The sequence below is a fragment of the Mauremys mutica genome, chromosome 5 (genome assembly GCF_020497125.1).
Source record: "Mauremys mutica isolate MM-2020 ecotype Southern chromosome 5, ASM2049712v1, whole genome shotgun sequence".
NCBI classification, from domain to species: Eukaryota; Metazoa; Chordata; order Testudines; family Geoemydidae; genus Mauremys; species Mauremys mutica.
In genome coordinates, this window is record NC_059076.1 from 56,798,528 (window position 1) to 56,818,860 (window position 20,333).

The following is a 20,333-nucleotide window of genomic DNA, read 5'->3' on the forward strand; positions in this document are numbered from 1 at the left end:
TCCATATTCCATACTTGTCCAATACATATAGCTTTGGACTGAGTGAATATGTTTAGAGGCTTCATTTGATGTAATGACTTTAGCACAGCTCAGGAAATCTTTTTAAAGAACAGTAGGAGCTGAAAATTGACTAAATCCTTATACTCCCAATTCCAATAGATTTGTGAAAGTGTATTAGGTAATGTACAGTGTCTCTCATGTGGCTCAGAGGAGGCATACCTAACTAGTATAAAACATGTAGCACCCATAATATGAAACAGGAGAACTCCTCTGCCTGTATTTTTACACTGATTTTATAAATGGATATGGCCTGATACCCTCATTTCTTCTGATACAATAAAAGCAGAGGTCCATCAGTATTGTTTAAATAAGTCTCTAGCCTTCATTCTTCATCAATTGGAGATAAGGAGCTGGAAAAGAAGGGGGGAGAAGACTCAGTGAAATCTCAGACTGGAAAGCTTTACATTTCTTATGAACATGAAACCATTAAACTCCTCTTCTATGAGCTTGCTGTTACAAATTACACTGTTGTTTAGGTTTGATCTTTGACTGATCATAGCATGAACTGTAAGTGGTAAGTCATTATCAATTTTATGGTAAACTTTGAGAAAGATGACTTGATCTTTTGTGGTTAGCTATCTTGTGGATGTATACTCTCGGCCAGGGGTTCTCAAACTGGGGGTCAGGACCCCTCAGGAGGTTGTGAGGTCATTACATGGTGGGTCGCAAGCAATCAACCTCCACCCCAAACCCCACTTGTCTCCAGCTTTTATAATGGTGTTAAATATATTTAAAAGGGTGTTTAATTTATTAGGGGGGTCGCACTCAGAGGCTTGCGATGTGAAAGGGGTCTCCAGTAAAAAAGTTTGAGACCCACTGCTCTAGGCAGTTTCATTCCATTTTACTATCCTGTGCAAGATTTTGCTGATTGACTTATCATAAGTAGTGACACTTAATCTGTGTACTTGTCCTATAAAAATAATACTGTTAATATTTGTTAGCAATTAAGGTGTTATGTAATTATACCTGAATGGAACATGGATTTATGTTTATACAATGGGATGACTGGAGTATACTCAGTGAGCAAACTGTAGCTGCGTACCTTCCTTTTTCAAGTTTGTGTGCTTGTTGCTAGAGAATGTGTGTGGAACTTCTATCAAGTTCTGTTTTTTACATACTTCTCTCTTTTTGGGGGGGGGGGGGGAGGAGGAGGGGAAGTTTGGAAGGACATAAAACCCACTTATCTCCTGCCCTGACAAAATGACTCTCAGATACATGACATTTTATGTATGCCTGTAGCTGATTTTGCATAATTCAAGTGACATGTGAATATTGCAGCTCTCATTTTAAATTGTGTGAGAATTCAAGGCACACAGGTTTAAGTGAGGACAAAATATTCTTCTTAATATTCAAACTGGGAGAACTACTTGTCGATAATGAACATTTATTTGCCACGTATATGTGATGCTTTTTAAAAACAAACTTGCCGTGCCTTCTCCCTCCCCTGGCTTATCCACAGCCTGCCCGTGACTTGCCTCCTGTGTTGGATCTGGGAGAGGGACCCATGCGGAGGAGCTCTTTTGCTGGCTGGAGCATCCCTCCTAACACAGGTGGATTTGACAGGGGTCGATTGTGTCCCTTTATGCCACAGGTGTGATGTAAAGGATAAAGCTGGTCAGGAATTTTCTGACTTTATTTATTCCCCTCCCAGAAAATGCAGATTTGTCTAACCTGAAATGTTTTGTGGAAATGTTTCGTTTTCAACAAACCTTTGCCAAAACAGAGGCAGGGTTGTGACAAAACCTGCCTTGTTTCCTGCTAGCTCACTTGGTGGCCTGCTGGGGGCTTCCAAGTTCCATGGCTCAGGAGCAGCCCTGCCATGCACAGTCTCCTAGAGCTGGCAATTGGAAGCCCTGGGAACCCCAGCTCAGGCAAGGGCTCTTAGAACTTCTGGCTCTGCCCTGCTCTGCCCAGGAGATTCCAATAATTCCCAGGGACCACCTGGGCTGCCCGGTGAGTCTCCAGGAGTCAGAGCAGCCCTCTGCTGCATTTCATAAAAAGAGGAAATTGGACTGATACAGTTTGATTTTTCCTAAATGATAATTTTTTGATATTTTCTGTCTGCAGGAAAAATTGTATTCCAAATCAGAACAAAGACTTCTTCGAAATTTCCTACTAAATGGAAATTCAGATTTTTGATTAGCTCTGTTTCAGAGGCCACACCAGAAAGACTCAGGTCCACTGATTTCAACTAAGACTTGCCAGGCTGCACAACTGGCAGTGGTAACCTGCTCAGCTCCCAGGCAAAGAGTAATGAGGCCAGTTTAAGAAGCCTGCAAGTTGCAATGCGGAACATTCAATGGGAAAGGCAAAGAGATATGAGCTTTCAGTGCAGACGACTTTTGTGTATGAGACAACTGATAATATTAAGTCTGGTATAAAGAACTTCCAAGAAAGACTTTCTATGATAGAACTCTGCATGGAGAGCATGGAGGATAGGGTAGTGACACCTTGTTCTTAAAATTGGAAAAATCAAACAGGATTTGTAAAGATCCACGAAAATTTTTGAATACAGAACAAGAAGAATGGCCGAGACTGGTATATCTTCCTAGAGGAGAGGGAGGAGATATACTGTTATCTACAAATAGCTTTCTTAAGGAAATTTTTGCAATAGGAGGATACTGGGTCTGTATTTGTATTATAATCCACGTTGTAGCCTTTACCACCCATTCCAAAAGCAGTGCTAATAAAATTATTGAGATTCCAAGATTTAATATTTAACAGTGAAGAGTACTTTATATCTCTTAAGGTAAAAATAATATTCTTATCTGATGTCTAGAATTGTGGAAGCTGTAGTGCAAACACGTGCGTATGTTTATAACATTGTGTTGTCTAACCTTGCTGTTCATCTTTTACTGGAACTGCACTGGTGCTGAACCAGTAGTAGGTAAAGTGAATAATTCTTAGAATAGACATGCACTCAGAAGAAAGATGCAGTTTATTCCAGTAAAATGACTAGAACAAAGGATTGTCCTTCACTCTATGGTATCTTGCAATCCTCAGAATTATTTACAGGAATCAAGTTAAATTATTCTCTATCCCCAAACAATTTATAGCTTACCTGTATCTTCTGGCAATCAATATGGATCTCCACAATTCACTTGTGAGTGCAGCAGACCACCATGTGTTGAACGTAGCAGAGAGGAGCAGAGTTGAACCTGAAAAGATTGCTCATGTTTTTAACATCTTAGATCAACTTAAAGATAGTTTACAAAGAAAATATACCAATGTTTTAGAAAGGCTGTTGTAAGAGAATGTGTTTCTAGTTTATAATTGTGATTTTTAAAAATTTAAGGATATGCTACAAACTCTGGCCCCAGTTCTGTTAATACTTCTGCTCATGCTTAACTTTACGTACATGAGTAGCGCTACTGAAGTCATGGAACCACTCGTGTGTAAAGTTAAGTGTTAAGTGTTTGCAGGATCTGGAAGATAACAGCCTACACTGGCTCACTAATTAAAATGTTGATGTTGGGAGGAATGTTTGAGGTCTGTCCCAGGTTATTGTTGGAATATTTCTGAGTGGATGGCACCAGGTAGTGACAGGCTACCAACAAAAAAAAAGTTTTCTTGTTAAGGTGTGTTTGCGCTTTTATAGGCTATGTATGTAACACGTCTGCCAGATGAAGTCAGCAGCAACAAGAGCTGGGTTCAATATCCAGGGGTTCCTCTTAATGCTACACAACAGAACTGGCCTTAGCCCCCCATCCAGTAATCTGGAAAAATTTACCACCACCCTTGAGCACCTCTAAGCAGCAAGACTTCCCCACTTGCAAGCACTGAGTCTGTGTATAACAAACAAGAACTTTTAATAAAAGGGAATAGGAACCCAGCATTAGTTTGGGAAAACACTATGACCATATTTGAAAATGTGATTATAAGCCAAGCCAACCCCACAAATTTTGCCTCAGTTTCCCATCTTTTGGTGTGAAAGTCCAACAAACAGATGTCCCTTTAGCACAACACTCCCTTCTCCCTCCATTGCACCCCACTCACTGTTGGCTGTCCTGGGTCTGCAAAGACCCAGAGTTCTGAGGTGCATTCATGTGTGTTCACTTCCTACCCCTGGAGGGAGGGGAAGCATTGACCAATGCCTCAGCTGCTGCTGACACTTCTGCAACTGACCCACAGTTGCCATTATTCACTCTGCCATTGCTACCTGCTACTGCCACCTGCTGCTGTCATTCACTCTGGCACCGCTGCCATTGTTCACTCTGGCACTGCGGGTTGCTGCTGCCACCGTTCACTCTGGCACTGCTGCTGCTTCTCTGCTGCCACTTGCCACTCTCTACAGTGCCACATGCTGAGGTTCCACCACTTAACCTAGCTCTCAGTGGTTTCAGTTCTCTGTAATTTAAGTGAGTAGTGGGGAACATCACTGTTAGTGCAGGCTGGGCAGTCTCTTTCACTGCAACGCTGTCTCACAGAAGGCTCAGCAGCTAGACCTGGTTATCAATAATTTCAGTTCGAAGGAGCACTGAACAAAAGAATGACTGACAATTGAGACTAATCAGCTCTGTCTTTAAATAGCAGAGAGGTGGAAGGTCAAATGGTGTCTAGGACTCTGAGGCAGAGCCCACACCACCAGGTAGCAACACTGTCCCCTCTCCCTAAGAAGCCTGACATTTTCTTTAACAACTCTGCATCTTAGGCAGGGGATGGTGGGGACTGGCATCCAGTGTCTACCAGCTTCCACATGCTGCCCGCCATTGCTTCCTAATAACAGGGATACCTGAGGCATTTGGTGAGGGCTCAGTTAAATCCACTTTACAGGCAGCCAGAGAATGCCTGAGTAAGTGCAGACGTGTGGGCGTATTTTTAGGAGGGACTATGGTACCTTTATAGCACTCTGTGAGCAGACAGTGGCAGTGGAACCCCTACAAGTTCAAGTCTTTCCTCTTAGAGGTGCCCAGGGGTGGTGTTAAATTTTCCCAGATTAGTGGATGGGGGTGTGAGCCAGCTCTGTTTTGTATTGTTAAGAGGAACCCCTAGATATTGAACCCAGCCCTTGTTGCTGCCGACTTCAGCTGGCTGAAGGGTTACATCAGTATCCCTCACAAACACATCTTGAGTAAACCATTAAGTTGGGAAAACAATTTTGTTATATTTTTGGGAAATCACAATTTGTATAATGACTCTAAACGTTAGATGTACAAACTATAAAGGAGAAACGCAATGAAAATATTGGCAATTAAATGATACCCTAGTGCAGAACAATGAAGGTTGAGCTGGAAATTTAAAAGAAAGAGTCTGGAATATGTAAAATTAAACTTTATGGGATATACTTGTACTGCTACTGTATCAATTTGAAGATAAGTTATTGGAAATGATCAGCAATTTACAAGAAAGACTGTTGGAAAGAATTGACTTCCTTGAAAGGAAAACTAAAAGACTGGAGGCTTTCCTGAAGTGCAGGAAAACAAAAGCAACATAGAATGCTGATATACATTGCTGTGTGAAATGAGTGGCCAATAAAGCTAGTCAAAAGAGCTTTATTTGAAAAGGGCAATAAAGTTGACAAGATTTTGGCTTATCTGCTTACAGGAGAGCTCATAAGAAATATATATGTCAAATTAAAACCAAAGAGGGTATGAAGCAAAATCTAAGAATTATTAAATGAGCTTTTTGGGATTTCTAGGCTAATTTACATACCCCACAATATGTAAATATCTCAGAACAGATACAACATTATTTAGAAAAAACAAAACTACCTGTCTTCTCATCAGAAGATACATTAGGTAACGGGATATCCTGAGCTAAAACTGAGATTGAAAGTGTTGTAAACAGCCTAACTTTAGAAAAAATCCGGGGACCAGATGGCTATATTGCTACATTTTTAAAAACTTTCCAGCAGTAAAAGCCCCTTTATTGAGTAAGAGCTATTGAAAACTACATGAGAAAAGGGAGTTTCCCAGGACTAATGCATCGTGCTACCACTACACATATAAGAGAAACACATAGTTGGGTATGAATCCCAGTTTTGATCAATTGCCCTTTTAAATACAGACAGTGACATTTATGCCAGAAGACTAGCAACAAAATTAAAGACTGAAATTAAGCCATTGATACATAAAGTCCAAACAGATTTTATTTATGGAAAGCAGTCTTCAGACAATCTGTGACATCTATTCAGCCCTGTCAAAGAGAAAGCAACCTGCCTTATTACCTCATTATAACAACGTGGCGACGAGGATGGGATTTCTGTGCTGCCCCAGCAACAGATGGAAGTAGAAGTTAAGATACCAAAAAAAACCCCAAAAAACTTTTTTGCTGCTGGAAGGGGGTGTGAACTAGCTTGTTTGCACTGACTGTGCAAACAAACTAAAATCATGGCTACACTTACAGGGCCACTGGAACTTTTTGAGGAGACTATAGTGCAATGGCATGTATATAATGAGTGTTTTGAGCTTTTTGTTATTGCAAATGACATTGCAGAAGAGAAGAAGGTGCCAATATTCTTAAAGTGTTATAGGGGCTAAGACCTACTCCCTGCTACGCAGCTTACTATACCCTGTTAAGCCAGAGACTAAATTTTACAGTGACATTATGGAAATCCTGGGATATAGGTTCCACAAAAGAGACCAGAAAGAAGACGAAACAGTTGTACAATTTGTAGCAACTTTGAGAAAGCTTGCAGAACACTGTGAATTTAAGGAGATGTTAAATGATGCCCTACGTGACAGGTTAGTTTATGGCCTGCACAGTGAAGCTATATGGAAGTGCCTATTGACAGAGGCTCAGCTTACCTTACAGAAGGCCATTGATATTGCAGTCTCCATGGAACTGGCTACAAAGGAGGCACAATCCATCGGTGCATCCCCTAGGGTGCATAAGGTGTCACAAGAACCTACCCCCAAAACTGTGCGGAGTCAGGAATGTTACCGCCGTGGTAAGCCGGGTCACCATGCATCAGAATGCTGGTGTAAGGACCTGGTGTGTCGACACTGTGGCAAAAAGGGACACATTGCGTATGCCTGTAAACAAAAGAAAAAGAGGCCTGTGGTCTGGCTGACGAAAAAGGGAAATCTGCATACCCTAGAGCAGACCCAGGATGACCAAGGAGATACCTCATCACAAGAAGAAGAGCCACTCCATGTTTGTCTTTGGCAGTGGGCTCACATGAATGCTAGGTAACCCCATTGTTGGACGGCAAACCTATACGCATGGAACTGGACACCGGTGCAGCCTTTTCGCTGGTCTCAGAGACTGTGTATAAAGAAAAGCTACCGCATCTTCTGCTTCAAGCAACAAAAACAGTGCTGAAGACGTATATGGGAGAAGCTGTGCTCATGTTGGGCGCTACTGATGTTAAGGTGGAGCTCAATGGACAGGCTGCTAAATTGCCACTGTTTGTGGTGAGAGGTAATTACCTAGCCTTAATGGGTAGGTCTTGGCTTAGGAAGATCCAGCTGAATTGGGCAGAAGTGCACCGAGTGACAAAAGAAGAAACCAGTCTGACCACTATACTAAGGAAACATGCTGCTGTTTTTGGAGAGGATCTGGGAAGTATGAAGGGAATCACTGTGACATTGAACATTAAACCTGACAGTCCACCAAAATATCTGAAAGCCAGAACTGTGCCATATGCCATCAGGCCAAAGGTTGAAGCGGACCTAGAGCACCTGGTCACAAATGGAGTCCTAATACGAGTTACTCAAAGCCCATGGGCAACTCCTATTGTTCCAATAGTGAAGAAAAATGGCTCCCTCTGGATTTGTGGTGATTTTAAAGTCACTGTCAACCCAGTGTTGTGTGCAGAGCAATACCTGCTTCCCCTCATCAATGACCTCTTCACAGGCCTGGCTGGGGGACAAAAGTTCAGTAAGATTGATCTGAGTCAAGCATATTTACAGATGCACATTGATGAAAAGTCCCAAGAGCTGTTGACTGTTGTGACGCATACGGGGCTTTATCGATACTGTCACCTACCCTTCGGAATAACATCTGCTCCTGCCCTGTTCCAGAGGGCTATGGTCCAGATCTTGTGCCAGGAGTCCAGTGCTATCTGGATGACATCCTGTTCACTGGAAGGAATGAGGAGGATCACCTAAAGAATTTAGAGACTACCCGACAAAGACTGGAAGAGTATGGACTGCAAGTCCGCAAAGACAAGTGTGAATTCTTCCAACCCTCTGTTGAATATTTGGGACACATCATTGATGCTACAGGTTTTCATAAGCCCCCTGCCAAAGTTAAGGCTATTGTGGAGGCTCCTCGTCCTCAAAATGTTAGCCAGCTTCACTCTTTTCTAGGACTATTGAACTATTATGGAAAGTTCATCTCACAGTTAGCCACACTGCTAAAACCACTTCACGAACTCCTTGGGCAGAACAAGGCCTGGAAGTGGACTGAAGCCTGTGATGTTGCATTTAACAAAGCTAAGGATGCATTGCTAAATTCTGAAGTTCTGACGCACTTTGATCCATCCTTACCCCTACAGTTGGCCTGCGATGCATCCCCTTATGGAGTGGGAGCAGTCGTGTCACACATTATGCCTTTGGGAGAAGAGAGACCTATTGCTTTTGGTTCATGCACTCTAAGCAAAGCAGAAACTAACTATGCCCAAATCGAACATGAGGCATTGGGAATTGTTTTCGGAATTCAGAAGTTTCATCAGTACCTGTTTGGACAGAAGTTTACTCTCCTCACAGACCATCGACCCCTGACTTCAATTTTTGGACCCCGCACATGCATTCCTCCATTAGCTGCTAGTCGTATGCAATGTTGGGCATTGTTGCTTTCCGCACACACATATGAAATCAAATATCGGAAATCCACTCTGCATGGCAATGCGGATGGTCTTTCAAGGCTGCCTTTGCCAGTCAAATGTCAAGATATTGACCAGAAGGAAATCTTTTACTTTGAACAGGTAGAGAATACACCCATCACCGCTACTCACGTAAAGAAGGCAAGTCGAGTTGACCCAGTATTGTCCCAAGTTATGGACCTGGTGATGCATGGAACATTTCGACAAACCTCTCCGGTCTCACTCGACCTTGTTACCTACAGGTCCAGGAGGACGGAGTTATCAATCCAATAGACTGTCTTGAGCAAAATAGATTTAGTTCCAAATTTAGGATATAGATACCTTATATTTAATCTCAAGAGCTATCTTATTAAATTGCTCCCTTCCTAAAGAAATACTACTGAAAGAGGGAACAGGATAAGCACAACTTCTTACCACTTCTGATTGACCTAGTAATAGACATGCTTGACAAAAAGTTGGAGCTAATGGGTGTATTACTTGGCCAATAATTTAGACCACAGAACATAAAATAATCCCTTTTTCAGAGGCTCTACCTAATCGTTTACACAATCCTTTATCTTCAACAACTGCAGTTTTACAGGAATTAGTTTTAGCCAGATACCGGTCTACAGAATGATGAACAAAAGAAGCTAGAGAACTTTGTCAGGCTTTTTTAAGTATCTACAAAACGAAAATCTTTAAGTGTACATGTAACTGATTCAGTAGACTTGCTCTGTTAGACTTTTCTTCCCATTTTACAAAAACTTCAGGAGGAATTTAGAAAGTAGAAAAAAAGTATGAAAGTTTGATAGCTATAGGAATAATGAAATGAGATCATATTCTGGAATCCTGTTATTTGATGAGAACTCTGCATTAAGTTGTAGAAAGATTCTATAGACTCATGAGACATGTTGGAGAAACTGCAATACAGAAGGGAATTTACAACATATTATTTGTTTGTAGACCAAAATATAGACATAGTGATAAAAACAGTAACTGAAACTGAAAGTGGTGTTGAAAACAAAAGTATTGAGTTCTTCCCCTAGAAGTATTATTTGGCATAGATAATACAGAAATACTAAATGCTCAATCATGAAAGCACTTTAGAATGCTTTTCTTGGCAGGGAAACCTATTGTAGTGAAGACATGGAAGTCACTGAGCCAGATCCCTGGTTATGATAGCTCAGGAGGTGGTGGAAATATGTCATAGAGCCCTCCTTTATACTCTCCTGATCATAGCCTGGCTGTGTGCCATGCTAGCCCTTTAAGTGTTAGTTAGAACAGGTTCTGCTGGCTGCAAGGGAACCCCCGGTGCCCCGCAATGCACCACCCATGCTCTCTGATGGAGCAGTGAGGAGACAGTGATGTAGGAGCCACTATGTTGACTCTACACCATCAGAGGCTCCCCTATGTTTAGGTGATCTTGCAGTAGCGAGATACAGTAACTCCTCACTTAACGTTGTAGTTAGGTTCCTGAAAAATGCAGCTTTAAGTGAAACAATGTTAAACAAATCCAATTTTCCCATAAGATTTAATGTAAATGCGAGGGGTTAGGTTCCAAGGAAATTTTTTGGGGGCAGACAAAAGGCACTATATACTGTACAATACTGTACTGTACTGTGGTGGGGCGGTGCCCCTGGCTTATCCCTGGGGCTCAGGGCTGGGGGTGCAGGGCCTGGGAGGGAGTTAGGGTGCGGGAGGAGGCCCAGGGCTGGGACAGGCAGAAGGTACAGAGCACTTACCTGGGGCAGCTCCTGTTTGGTGCAGTGGGTGTGCAGGTGGCTCTGTGCAGTGCGGCACCGCCCCCATGGCTGCGATTCTGGGACCTGCCCCTCCCTCCCCCCTTCAAAGCGCCGCTTCTCTCCGGATGACTTTGAAGGGGAAAGCGCTGTTTCTCTCTGGCCACTGGCTGTACAGTTGCCTCTGCTCCTCCTGAGTCCTCCGGCCCGTGCTCGCAGGGCTGCATTCTGAAAGGGGCTTTAGAGCTGCAGACCAGGGCCCCCTTAGCCCAGGGCCCTGCAGCCCCTAAAGTCCCTGTGTTCTGTCCGGGTGGCCCTGCCTGCCGGTGGGGCAGCTTCCCTGCTCCCTCCCAGAAAGTCCTAAGCACCGCCAAACAGCTGTTTGGTGGCGGGGGAAGTGCTGGGAAGGAGGGGAAAAAGGGAGGGGGAGGAGGCGGAGAAGAGGAACTTATGCAATGCTCCCTTGTAAAGTCAGCCAAACAACGTTATAAGGGAGCATTGCACAACTTTAAATGAGTATGCTCCCTAATGGAGCAGTGACGTAACTTCAAAACAATGTTAAGCGGGAGGACGGTAAGTGAGGAGTTACTGTATGCTGACTTTGGGCCGCTCTGCGCTGGCAATATGGCAGAAGAGTCCACAGTGCAGAATAGGGCCAGGAAGCCTGCCTTGCTTTAGTGATGAATAGAACAGTGTATGACATGCAATAAAAATGGACAACTAGGTTTATTTCAAAACAAAAGAATATGAAAGCGGTGTGGTCACCTTTCAAAAATTACACATTAGCCTTCGAGCTTGCAGGAGCTCTAGAGAAAAACTGACAATTTGAGCTGAAACTAGACTCCGTTTAACAAATAGTGGTAGAGTCTGTGTGTGTTAGTAGAGAAAGGTGTAATTCTTTTTTATGCTCAAATTCTGTGCTGCACAGAGCTTCTGGTTGGGGCAGCTGAGGTCGGGGAGCTTTAGGGAGCCTGTTATGGCTCCCTGATCATCAGTGCCACTCTGTGCCAATATCAGCCTAGTTTAGGCTAGGGAATCCTGGGGGCTGCTGTAACCCATGCCAACTGGCAACAATACTCAGGGACCACACACCGGCATGGGATGGTCTGAACACAGCAGCTCTAGCCATGCCCCTCCAGCCCCCAGCATGCCCCTCCTGGTGCAGCCAACAAGAGAGCAGGGCATAGCACCTGGGCACAGCAGCTGAAAGTTTCAAAATACCAGGAGAATTTTTAGCTGAACAGATCTGGCTGCTTTTAGGCCCCTTTGAGCTGCCACAGTGACACAAATGGGCTGGGATGCCACTAGGATTTATTAATAGTATGTTTCCAATATGATGCATTGATATGCGTTCAGTAAAAAGCCCCGCAAATATTTGCATAAGGAAATTCGTCTATTGCTGAGAAGGGTTGGCAGGTTGGGTACTCTGAACAGGATATTGTCCCTATCTGTGCTGGCTTTTCCTTTGAATCTTCACTGCTGTTTTCATTTTAGCTACATTCAGCCAAGTGTCTTCAAGTCTTAAATGCACCCCATTTGACTGGGCTTCAGAGCTGAAGGTGCCCGTCTGCATGCGGTTAAGCTGAGTACAGCAAAGCTCTTTGGGAAAAAAAATCAAGCAGTAATGGCCCTATGACCTCCTAAATGGGATACCACCCATGTGTATTGTCCATGATAGACATGAATTTGAAAATTTCCACCAAAACCAAATTTCATAAATTATTATCATAACAGCAGCAAAGTATGCTTACAACATAATATGTCTATCTGGGACCAATGGGGACTTCATTTGACCTTGATGGATTTATAGAGTACAAGGAAATAACAAAGGGCCAGATTCTCTTGCTGGCGTAAATGGGCAAAACTCCACTTATGTCAATGGAGTTGTACCAATTTACACCAGTCAAGAATGCTATTCATGGACTAGTGTAACCAGACTTGGTCTGAGGCCACTGGTGCAGCATTTAGAGACTCAGTTCACTTTCAAAGTGATGTGTTAGTCTAATAGACTTGATTGATCTGTAAGAGTTACTCTTGTGCTTACACTGAACATAAAATAACACTATTGTGGTTTCTGATTACTTTCTCCCATATTCTGATCTGTATGTATACTCTGTATGCGTGTGTATATGTTTACATATATTTTATTTCCCTTCTGACACCCTTTCCTATCGACTTACCAGTCTGACAGGCTCACGCTCACAGGATTCTGTTTACGAGTTCACTGGACAAAATTGCTGCTGGAGCCGCACCAAGTCTTACTTATTTGCTGTGGGAGGGAGAGGAGCAACATCTTCTCGCGGCTGTGGTGGTGAAAATCAATTGCTGAAGGGGCCAAGTGAAGAACAGGGTCCAAAGCATGGCATGAGACTATCAGGCCAAACAGGCCCATATATATCATCACATTATCTCTTTCATTAAAGATTCCACTTTTTCTACCCTTTCAACAGAAGCAGACATTGTCCCCCAGCAAGAGCATATCAGCTCTGTAGCTGGGACGACTTTTGAGGTGGGTGAGAGAGAGAGAGGAAAACGCTCCTTTCCATGTTTACCAACTGGCCCAGAGAACTAAAGAATGATCTGATCCTGCTGTTCATGAGACCAACTGATGAATGAGAGGGAAGAATAATAGGCATACGTTTATGTCTTTATAACCACATGTTATAGTAATACCCTGTGAAAACTGCAATTAGCATTATTATTACACCTCTACCCCGATATAACGCTGTCCTTGGGAGCCAAAAATCTTACCACGTTATAGGTGAAAACGCGTTATATTGAACTTGCTTTGATCCACCGGAGCACTGCTTTACCGCGTTATATCAGAATTCGTGTTATATCAGTTCGCGTTATATCGGGGTAAAGGTGTACTTATTTGTATTATGGTAGTGCCTAGAGGCCAGGGTTCCATCATGCTACAGAGAGTACAAACATATAACAAAGAGCCAGTTCTTGCCCCCAGAGAGGGTATAATCTATGCAACTTTGTTCCCTATACTTGTATTCTGTCAACTAATCCATCTGCATCATGACACATTCCAACTCCTCTAAGTAGCTTCAAATTCCCACCATTTTTTAAAACAACCCAAGAAAGGAACTTTTACTTGTTCCTTCCCCATGTATAATCCCAATCACCAACATGCAGATGCAAAATTACATTGGTATGGGAGTAGGATGGACAATATTCAGACCTGTATGTGTATAGATGTGAATGCATAAAGTGATTTGATGGCATCAGAACTAGAAATGGGGGCTTTACACCACTGGAAGAGGAAGATTCCCTTCTAACCCTGTAAGGTTCCGAGATACTGAATTCTAAGTCCTTGATGCTATTATCTCTAAGTAGAGGTTTCTGTCTATTTAGAAATGTACAAAATTCATGAGTCAGACTACGCCTGTCATTTCAAGCCCCTTGTAATTGGCAATAATAGCAACTAAGGCCCTGATCCAGCATAGAACTTAAGTACATGTTCAACTTTAGCACTACACACCTGCTTAAAGTTAACAAGTGCTTAAGTGCTTCATGGCTTGGGGTTCAGGCAGCCTTGCTTCACAGGCACACAGTTATGAAAATTACCAATTTTAAAAAATGTCTTTGTCTTTTCTTAGAAATATGGATAGATACGGTGGTACGACGTAATAAAAATATTTTGTCAGCCCTCATTTGGGATGACATTTATAACTCACTCATAGCTTTGCTGCTAATCAGTAATAGGAAAATAAAATGTTTGAAATAAAATACTTCTGAAATCTTATTTTGGATTTCTTTTGACTAACAATTAATAATCATATACCATCTTTTCATATAATACTACAAAACTTATTTAACCTCTTTCACTCCTTCTTTATCATGTCTACATTACTCTTTGATTTTGTTCATTTATTGCATTCCTTCTTCCTAAAGTACCAGTTTCTCTCATGCTCATCTCTTTGTTCCATTTCCTTCCTTTTCTTTATTCTTTGATGAGCCCAGTCATTGTGCTGGGTATTGAACAATGCATACTGTAGAAGAAAACATGTCCCATGACTCCGGGAGCCTTCACTCTATTTCAACAGACAATGCAGTTCAGACACACGATTCACAAGATAATCAGAGAGTGGAAAGTTCAGTCTCAAAGCAGTTTGAGGCTCATGAATTTTAAAATTATCTTTGGAGAACTATCATTACATGGTTTCACAGAAGTAGTACAAATCCCTCGAGCAGGGATTTGAACAGAGAGAGACAGGGCTTGGTGCACCAGGAGGGAGTCAATTCCAATCAAATAATCCAGCATGGAAGACGGCATAAAAGTGCTAGTTATGGAGAGAGGGGTAGCGAGTGGTGCAGAGGAGGCTTGTGCTAAGCAGAGGAAATAAGCATCTAATTAGGGATTCATAGGCTGGAAGGGGCCATTGTGATCATGTAGTCTAACCTCCTGTACATCATAGGCCATGGAACTTCCTCAAAGTAATTCCTAGAACATATCTTTTAGGAAAACATCCAATCTTGATCTAAAAATGGTCAGTGGTATATTGTTCCGATGGTTAATTACTCTCACTGTTAAAAATGTATGCCTTATTACCAGTCTAAATTTGCTAGCTTCTACTTGCAGCCATTAGTTTATGTTATACCTTTATTTGCTAGATCAGTGGCTCTCAAACTTTTTTTTTCGCGGACCACTTGAAAATTGCGGAGGGTCTTGGCGGACCACTTAGTGATCTTTCCAAATGTTGTTTGTACCGTTAGCTAACTATTGTAAAGCGCTTTGGATAAAAGCACTATATTAATAAAATAATAAAATAACAGCGGAGAGTTATGAGTGCTCCCCACGTCACTCAGAGGAAAGAAGAAAGCATTAGTGCCCCAAGCCCTAAGCCATTTTCATACTCACACACACTCTATCCGAGGCTGGCCAAGCCTGCGTGTAACATAAGAAGAAGAGGGGGAAGTGTGGACGGGAGATCTGTCCTGGGCCCAGGTCGTGCAGGGGCCATTGTAACCTTCAAATTGCTCCAGCCCTCGGGAGGGTTTTTAAGTCCAAGGTTCCTTTGGGGTGTTTTGTTCCGTGACCTCTGTTTCTGGTGTTCTTTGTACCAGTCCAAACCAGCTTTCTGTGGTCTCCTCAACTTTCCCAAAACACACCAGTTCCAGGGACGCACAGCTCTGCCCCTCCCCTGCCTCGTTGTCTCGCCTGTGTTTTTTCTCTCTGCAGCCCTGGTTCAGGGTACTTTTTTTTTTTTATGGCTGTCTGTGGCTGAGTGAGAGATTAGTGCTGCAGATTTCTCGTCTGGCGCCGTGACCTTGGACTGGGGCCAGTGTAGCGTTTTATTATCGGACTGAGCTAGCCAACTACACCATTGAGTTAACCCGTTCTCTGCTCTCTTTCTTTTCCCCCCTCTGGCCTCTCACAACCTGCAAAGGACTTTTCCATTTCACACTTACTTACACTTTTGACCCTCCCCTAAAATGCTTTGCGATGCTTGCAACCGCCTTAGCAACATACAATGCTGATCTGCCTCCCCATGGGACCCCCCCTAAGGTTGGGAGCCGTGGGCCTGTGACACCCCTTTTATAGCTTCTTCCAGCTTCCTGGAAAGATCCTTCGCTATGACATGAGTCAAACAGCCTCCATTGTATACGTGCTATCTCTGAGAGTGTGTATTCCCCTCAATGGGCCATCAGCACTGTCTGGCTTCTTCCTTGTTGTACCTGAAAAGCTACTTGTGGGTTTCCCAACCTCACAACATATTTCAATAAGACATACATAGCAAAACTTCATAACTACACATACAATGATAGCACATACAACTTAACAGGATATTAATGTTCAACAGATTAAGACGTTTAAAATGGTCCTTCACAAAGCATACTTTGTACAAAACACATCATAATTATATCACCATGATAGATGTGGGGGTGCCAGGGTGTTGCTTTGGGGTACAGAGTGTCACACATGCTTAAGTCTGTTGCTTCTGGTTCAAACATTTTTGTATGTTGAATCAATGAAAGGATGCCAGCAAAGAGTGTAGGCCAATAACATTATGAACGGTTATACTTATTTTTAGGGCTGTCAAGTGATTTAAAAAATTAATCACCGTTTTATTCGCACTGTTAAACAATAACATTTATTTAAATATTTTGGAGATTTTCTATATTTTCAAATGTAGGCTCAGGGCTGAGGGCCCTGGGCTTCAGCCCTGCTTGGGGCTCAGGTCTTCAGCCCCTCTTGGAGTGCAGGGCTCCAAGTGTCAGCCCCCCCAGCAGTGCTAGGCTCTGGACCCTGGGCTTCAACTCCCCCCTCAGGACACAGGGCTCTGGGCTTCAGCCCCTCCTGGGGCTCAGGGTGTGGGGCTACAGTTCGGTTCAGGGCTTCAGCACCCTCCCCCCCCGCCTCTTGAACTTCGGGCTGGGGCTTCTGCCCCCCCCCTCAACGCCCGCAGAGTTCTGGACTGGGCTTCGGCCCTCCACCACCGATGCATCACCTAGAGATATACAATTAACACGTTAATTTTGGTTTCAAATAATCACAAGCATTAACTGTGATTAAGTAACAGCCCTACTTATTTTCTGTCAAAGTATTGTTCTCCACAGGTGTGTGACAGAAAAATATCAAGAGGATTACTTGTGTTTTTTCAGGATTAATCATCCTTTTATTCTATACCTCTTTCAACATTTGTGAACTTATTTTCTCAGTCTTTTATAAATGACTTTGTCTCGGTGAAAATATTGGCCACAGGACTCATCATACTGTGTCTTAAAGAAAAGTTGTGAACATTGTGCCATAACCTGTATAACAATGTAAGTGACAGTATTCCTGACAGAGCTCCGATGCTACCATTCAGCTTAATATACTTGCGTATTGATTTGGTCCTGCTTAATTTGCAGACAGAAAGCTTTACATTACTTTATGTATTCTTGGCTTGCTAGCCAGGTAATAAACCATAACCATCATCTGTAGGAGTTAAAGAAACCAACCCTAATAATAATAATTTCTCTGTTGCTTCTAGCATTGTAAACTTATGTGTCAGAGAGAAGAGCTGTTCACATTGACATTTCATCTTTTGCTGCATTCTACACCAATTATTTGAAATCTTGGGTGTTTATCTGCATAGAGCAGGGAATTCTTTGCAGCTCCTGTTTTCTAAGATGAGTAACTAAGGATGATTCTTCTTCTTATTGCTGAGTTCTGTGATAGATGTGAGTGGGGAGCTAACTAAGATTGGAAATTCTTTCCGTCCCATAGTCTGCTTGGGCTTTCTGTTGGGAAATGCCAAAGAAATTAAAAAAGAGGCCACTAGGTTCTTTGGTTTGTGGTTTGCAATGCATTTTAACACACTTGATGCTTCATTTTTCTTTGCTCCCTCAGTAGATTATTCCCAGAGCATCAGTGAGTGTAAATTGGCATAGCTCCACTGGAGTCTCTGCTTCCATTCTGAACTATACTGCTTGCATATCTGACTTTAGTGTCTTGGTTTAATATAATAAAGTTTTCACAGGCATTGTTTGCAGTGCATCCTAACCTCAACAAGTCATCTTGCTCTACCTTTCCTTGATACAATGTGACCACACTGCAGAACAGCAGTCAAATTTCATATGCCTGTTGTCACATCCACAGTGGTGCTGTATCCAGTCATGAGAAATACAGAGGTTTCTGGGTACCTATCCCGAGGTTCATAGCCAGAGGTGCAACCAGAATTTTGCTATGGAAAGGGCCCAGATCAAATGGTCTACAGACCGGCAGGTGCCACGGCAGATGCTCCATGCCCTCTGGGTACCACTTGTTTTCACCCCCCATGCATACACGCAGTTTACAGGGAACACCACACAGGGACAGAAGCACAGATTGGCCACTGTAAACGTGTGGGTCCGGGGCTCAACCCTCCATGGGGAGGAGGGGAGCCACACCAGCCCGTCGTCCCCACGAGGGTTCTGCCCGGCTCCTTTAAGGCTGAGCCACACTACCAGAGCCAATTAGGGCTCAGGCCTTCGGCTGCAGGCTGAGCAATAAGACAAGAGTCAGTTAGGACCCAGGCCTTCTGCTGCAAGGCTGAGCAATAATACAGTTCAGGGGGCTCAGGCCCTTTGTGGCAGGGGCTGAGCAGCAAACAGTTCAGGGGGCTCAGGCCCTTTGTGACAGGGGCTGAGCAGCAGACAGTTTAGGAAGGCCCAGGCCCTGGATTAGGGCAGGGCAACAACAATTAGGCCTCAGGCCCGTAGGTGCAGGGGCTGAGCACTGGGGTGAGGGGGAAAACTGCCACCCGCAAGTGGGGTGGCAGGGGGGACGCAGGCCCACCCACTCCACTGCGTCCTGGCCCAGGGCCCTAGGCAGCAGCTATGACCACTGACGGTCAGTGGGGATCCTGACCGCAACACACTGACATGGGCATTGTTTGATCAGCAGCCTGACTGAGGTCAGCTGCCCCCGGGCCACTTCCAATTTCCCCCTCGGGGCCTACCTGGTCCGCGGCGTCTGCTCCCGGGAAGTCCGACAGCATGGGCTCCTCGCAGCCCGGGCTGGGGGGTAGATCCGGAAGTTCCTCGGGGAAGTCCGGCCAAATCTGCTCCGGGGGTTCCTCGGGGTAACAACATGGGAGCGGGGAAGTCTCTGGTGGCTCCTCCTCGTATGTGGCGCGGGGAAGCTCCGGCGGGTCCTCCCAGTAGCGAGCGAGGGGAAGCTCCGGCCAGTCTGGGGAACTGCTCGGGGCTCCAGTGGCTTCCCAGTCCCGAGCTCTCTCGGGCTGGTCTGCTCCCGGCGGTGGCTGGGCTCCAACTGAGCTCTGATGGCCGGCTTTTATGCTTCCGGGTCGCCGCCTGACCCTCTGAGGGGCGGGCTCATTGCTCTGTAGCCCAGCCCCTTCTGGTGTCCGGGGCTCAACCGTCCCAGGGGAGGAGGGGAGCCACACCGGCCTGTTACAGCCACCTACAATATTTCCATTGTGGGGCATTAGCCCCCGCTACTACCACCCTGGTTCCACTGCCTCATAGGGTGTCAGTCTGAGCTTGGCATAGCTATGGGAGCAGGCCCAGCCTCCAGGGTGGGGGGTAGAGGGTCACCCCTGGGGCCCCAAGCCCAGCTGTAGCTGCCGCAGGGCCGGTCAGCCCCTGCCTTGCCCAGGCTGCAAGGGCCTGTGCCCCCAGCTTCAGGAATCATGACATCAGAAGTTCCCAGGTCACATGGGGCAGGGGGAGTCACCCTGATCACTGTTCACTCTCCTGCAAGGGAGGGGAAGCCCTGGGTCCATGATTCCTGGACCTAGGTGGTTCAAGCCCTGGCTGCTCAGGCAGGATGGGACTAGCAGGTCTGGAGCCCCTGGGGGAGGCTGCCACTCCACACCTCGGTGGCTGCGCCCACTCCCTCATGCTCAGACATGCCAAGGGGCCTCTGCTTCCCATTGCTGCCTCTGCCATCTACAGGCCGCGGGAGCCTGAGCCCTCTGTTCCACTCTTTGTGCATCCCTATTCATAGCACCACAACTCACTGCATCCTTCTGTGCTTGCTTTCTCAGGGCATTGTGGGACAACGTGTCTGTCCCACAGTGCCCTGCGAAAGCAAGAATAGACTGTTCCTTCTGGGAATTGTGAGCTGAAAATGTTGAAGGCTCAGGAAATTCATTTCCTGGCATGACCCAAGCTGGTGTGCAGTTACTTCCTTGTCCTCTAAATGATGGGTCCAGCTTGTCCAGCTGAGACCAATAGCTGTTGCTTGTATGGAGGTAATGTATCTTTGACATGCCTCTGCAGAAGCTGCTGCCAAGAGACAGCAGAGAGTATTTAAAGGGACAGCTTTTTGCCCTGGAACAGACCACAAT

General features: G+C 44.6%; 1 protein-coding gene across 10 annotated transcripts in view; it reads left to right on the plus strand.

Annotated features, from left to right (window-relative positions):
- Positions 1-20,333, plus strand: part of IL15 (interleukin 15) — a 74,967-nt gene that overhangs the window by 37,834 nt on the left and 16,800 nt on the right. The gene's annotated exons all lie outside the window — the stretch shown is intronic.